Source organism: Pelophylax lessonae, assembly GCF_965119305.1.
Source record: "Pelophylax lessonae genome assembly, chromosome: 4".
Lineage (NCBI taxonomy): Eukaryota > Metazoa > Chordata > Amphibia > Anura > Ranidae > Pelophylax > Pelophylax lessonae.
This window is the reverse complement of record NC_138771.1, coordinates 667,381,975-667,387,395: the sequence shown is the minus strand read 5'-3', so window position 1 is coordinate 667,387,395 and position 5,421 is coordinate 667,381,975.

The following is a 5,421-nucleotide window of genomic DNA, read 5'->3' as shown; positions in this document are numbered from 1 at the left end:
TTTAATGCAGATCCCCTTCCTTGTTTTCCCACAAGGAATTTAGGAGCACTCCACCCAAAGCTGACATTACAAGTACAGTATGGATGCTGGGGGTCACCCCCACTTTGCCTCTTATTATCTATTACAAGGAAATGAGGGTGAGTTGATTCGCTGGCTTCTTTTATCTCTCGGGAACTTCACCTGTACAGCCTAACTACCTCATGACGCCACTACAATGGGAACTAATCAAAAGCTACTGGGGGAGTCCACTGAAGACTAAATGTATTAGTTATGGGTGGAATGTTCCTTCAGAATCTCTAACTGGCTAGTGGCAATGATGGGCAGAGGCAGGGCCGGCGTTAGGGGGGGGGGGGGCAAACTGGGCAACTGCCCAGGGCCCCGAGTGTCCAGGGGCCCCCAGCCGCCCCCTGTCAGCGGAGCGGAGGCAGCGTGACACTATATGCAGGCGGGCAAGGGGAAGACTGATCATTCGGGCAGTCGGGCACTGCCCGAGGCCCCGTGGTTAAGGGGGGGGGGGCTGCCCACAGCAGTCTGTCCCTGGAGGTGCCTACACACTCTTGCTCAGCTGAGGGGCGGGGCCACACGTTCCCGCCGCGGGGGGCAGCCAGAGTGCAGAGAGAGAAGAGAGCGGAAGACATCTCTCAGCCAGCCCAGCCGGCAGCCACCCACAGGTTGTGACAGGTAGGTGGAGATTTACAGTCTGCTCTGCTGGCTGCTACTGTGCTTATCTGTGAAGTTTGTGAAGTTCGTGCAGGAGAATGGAGATAAGAGTCTGCTGGCTGCTACTGTGCTTATCTGTGTAAGTTCCGATTCTGAAGCACAGTAGCAAGGGGAGGGGGGTGTCAGTGTGCTACATAGGCTTTGGAAGCAGCCCTTAATATGGTGGGAAACAAATTTTGTCAAAGCAATTCCAACCTCTCTCTCTCTGGAATTGCTTTTTTTTTTAGACTCAGACTCTGTGGTGAATTGTGTGGTGTCGGGGGTGGGGGGTGACACAGCGGTGCTGAATTTGGTGGGGAGATCACATATTGGTGGGGGTGTCAGTGGTGGTAAGGGGGGGGGGGGGGGAATGACACAGCGGTGGTGAATTTTGTGGGGAAATCACATATTGGTAGGGGGTCTGTGGCACAAACCCCCTACCAATATGTGATTTCCCCACAAAATTCACCACTGCTGTGTCATCCCCCCCCTCCCCCCTTACCACCACTGACACCCCCACCAATATGTAATCTCACCAAATTCACCACTGCTGTGTCATTCCCCCCCCCCCCCCCTTACCACCACTGACACCCCCACCAATATGTAATCTCACCAAATTCAGCACTGCTGTGTCATACCCCACACATTTCACCACTGACACCCCCCCCACCCCAACATGTGATCTCCCCACCAAATTCACCAATCACTACCATTGTATCATACCCCCCCACACACAATTCACCGCTGATCTCCTCACCAAATTCACCACTGCTTTGTCATTCGGAGGGAATGACAAAGCAGTGGTGAATTTGGTGAGGAGATCAGCGGTGAATTGTGTGCGGGGGGGGGTATGATACAATGGTGGTGTAGCCCCCCCAAAACCACACAATTCACCACTGACACCCCCCACCCTAATATGTGATCCCCCACCAAATTCACCACTGCTGTGTCACCCCCCCCCTTACACCCCACAAAATGTGATCTCCCCCAAATTCAATACTGCTCTCATTCCCCAACACACAATTCACCACTGACACTCGGGGCTGATGATTCAGCACTGCCCCCCCCCGCACCAATATATGATCTCCCCCCAAATTCAACACAACACTGTGATCCCCCCCATCCCAATATGCGATCCCCTTCAGACCTGATCATTCACTACTACCTATCCCCCCCCCCCCCCCCATCCCGACGTCACCTTCCCACCCGCCGTCAGAGAAGAGGCAGTGGGCGGCGTGCATGGAGGAAGAATAGTCCAGTGTCCAGTCGAAGGACACCAGTCCGACCGAGTCGTGACGCCATGGAGGAGGAAGAAGTCGACTCCCGAGCAGCATGGTCACCAGGGAGTCGGGACATGCTGGTCAGGTCACTGTGCATTGATGGGGGACATGCTGGTCAGGTCACTGTGCATTGATGGGGGACATGCTGGTCAGGTCACTGTGCATTGATGGGGGGCATGCTGGTCAGGTCACTGTGCATTGAATGGGAACATGCTGGTCAGGTCACTGTGCATTGATGGGGGACATGCTGGACACTGTGCATTGATGGGGGACATGCTGGTCACTGTGCATTGGTGGGGGACATGCTGGTCACTGTGCATTGATGGGGGCATTCTGGACACTGTGCATTGAATGGGGGCATTCTGGACACTGTGCATTGGTGGGGGACATGCTGGTCACTGTGCATTGGTGGGGGACATGCTGGTCACTGTGCATTGATGGGGGACATGCCGGACACTGTGCATTGATGGGGGACATGCTGGTCACTGTGCATTGATGGGGGACATGCTGGACACTGTGCATTGGTGGGGGACATGCTGGTCACTGTGCATTGATGGGGGCATTCTGGACACTGTGCATTGAATGGGGGCATTCTGGACACTGTGCATTGGTGGGGGACATGCTGGTCACTGTGCATTGATGGGGGACATGCTGGACACTGTGCATTGATGGGGGACATGCTGGTCACTGTGCATTGATGGGGGACATGCTGGACACTGTGCATTGATGGGGGACATGCTGGTCACTGTGCATTGATGGGGGACATGCTGGACACTGTGCATCGATGGGGGACATGCTGGACACTGTGCATTGAATGGGGGAATTCTGGACACTGTGCATTGATGGGGGACATGCTGGACACTGTGCATTGAATGGGGGCATTCTGGACACTGTGCATTGGTGGGGGACATGCTGGTCACTGTGCATTGATGGGGGACATGCTGGTCACTGTGCATTAATGGGGGACATGCTGGTCACTGTGCATTGAATGGGGGAATTCTGGACACTGTGCATTGATGGGGGACATGCTGGTCACTATGCATTGATGGGGGACATGCTGGTCAGGTCACTGTGCATTGATGGGGGACATGCTGGTCAGGTCACTGTGCATTGATGGGGGACATGCTGTGCTGGTCACTTTGCATTGAATGGGAACATGCTGGTCAGGTCACTGTGCATTGATGGGGGACATGCTGGACACTGTGCATTGATGGGGGGCATGCTGGACACTGTGCATTGGTGGGGGACATGCTGGTCACTGTGCATTGATGGGGGCATTCTGGACACTGTGCATTGGTGGGGGACATGCTGGTCACTGTGCATTGATGGGGGACATGCTGGACACTGTGCATTGATGGGGGACATGCTGGTCACTGTGCATTGATGGGGGCATTCTGGACACTGTGCATTGAATGGGGGCATTCTGGACACTGTGCATTGGTGGGGGACATGCTGGTCACTGTGCATTGATGGGGGACATGCTGGTCACTGTGCATTGATGGGGGACATGCTGGTCACTGTGCATTGATGGGGGACATGCTGGTCACTGTGCATTGATGGGGGACATGCTGGACACTGTGCATTGAATGGGGGCATTCTGGACACTGTGCATTGATGGGGGACATGCTGGTCACTGTGCATTGATGGGGGACATGCTGGTCACTGTGCATTGATGGGGGACATGCTGGACACTGTGCATTGAATGGGGGAATTCTGGACACTGTGCATTGGTGGGGGACATGCTGGTCACTGTGCATTGATGGGGGACATGCTGGTCACTGTGCATTGATGGGGGACATGCTGGTCACTGTGCATTGGTGGGGGACATGCTGGTCACTGTGCATTGATGGGGGACATGCTGGTCACTGTGCATTGAATGGGGGCATTCTGGACACTGTGCATTGGTGGGGGACATGCTGGTCACTGTGCATTGAATGGGGGCATTCTGGACACTGTGCATTGATGGGGGACTTGCTGGTCACTGTGCATTGATGGGGGACATGCTGGACACTGTGCATTGAATGGGGGCATTCTGGACACTGTGCATTGATGGGGGACATGCTGGTCACTGTGCATTGATGGGGGACATGCTGGTCACTGTGCATTGATGGGGGACATGCTGGACACTGTGCATTGAATGGGGGAATTCTGGACACTGTGCATTGGTGGGGGACATGCTGGTCACTGTGCATTGATGGGGGACATGCTGGTCACTGTGCATTGATGGGGGACATGCTGGTCACTGTGCATTGATGGGGGACATGCTGGTCACTGTGCATTGATGGGGGACATGCTGGTCACTATGCATTGATGGGGGACATGCTGGTCAGGTCACTGCATTGATGGGGGACATGCTGGTCAGGTCACTGCATTGATGGGGGACATGCTGGACACTGTGCATTGGTGGGGGCATTCTGGACACTGTGCATTGGTGGGGGACATGCTGGTCACTGTGCATTGATGGGGGACATGCTGGACACTGTGCATTGATGGGGGACATGCTGGTCACTGTGCATTGAATGGGGGCATTCTGGACACTGTGCATTGAATGGGGGCATTCTGGACACTGTGCATTGGTGGGGGACATGCTGATCACTGTGCATTGATGGGGGACATGCTGGTCACTGTGCATTGATGGGGGACATGCTGGACACTGTGCATTGAATGGGGGCATTCTGGACACTGTGCATTGATGGGGGACATGCTGGTCACTGTGCATTGATGGGGGACATGCTGGTCACTGTGCATTAATGGGGGACATGCTGGACACTGTGCATTGAATGGGGGAATTCTGGACACTGTGCATTGGTGGGGGACATGCTGGACACTTTGCATTGATGGGGGACATGCTGGTCACTGTGCATTGATGGGGGACATGCTGGTCACTGTGCATTGATGGGGGACATGCTGGACACTGTGCATTGAATGGGGGACATGCTGGTCACTGTGCATTGATGGGGGACATGCTGGTCACTGTGCATTGATGGGGGACATGCTGGACACTGTGCATTGAATGGGGGCATTCTGGACAATGTGCATTGATGGGGGACTTGCTGGTCACTGTGCATTGATGGGGGACATGCTGGTCACTGTGCATTGATGGGGGACATGCTGGTCACTGTGCATTGATGGGGACATGCTGGTCACTGTGCATTGATGGGGGACATGCTGGTCAGGTCACTGCATTGATGGGGGACATGCTGGTCACTGTGCATTGATGGGGGACTTGCTGGTCACTGTGCATTGATGGGGGCATTCTGGACACTGTGCATTGATGGGGGACATGCTGGACACTGTGCATTGACGGGGGACATGCTGGTCACTGGGCATTGATGGGGACATGCTGGTCACTGAGCATTGAATGGGGACATGCTGGTCATTTTTGAACCAACCTAATGATTGTTTGGTCACGCAATTTTTTTACAGTGTAATCCATCATTGG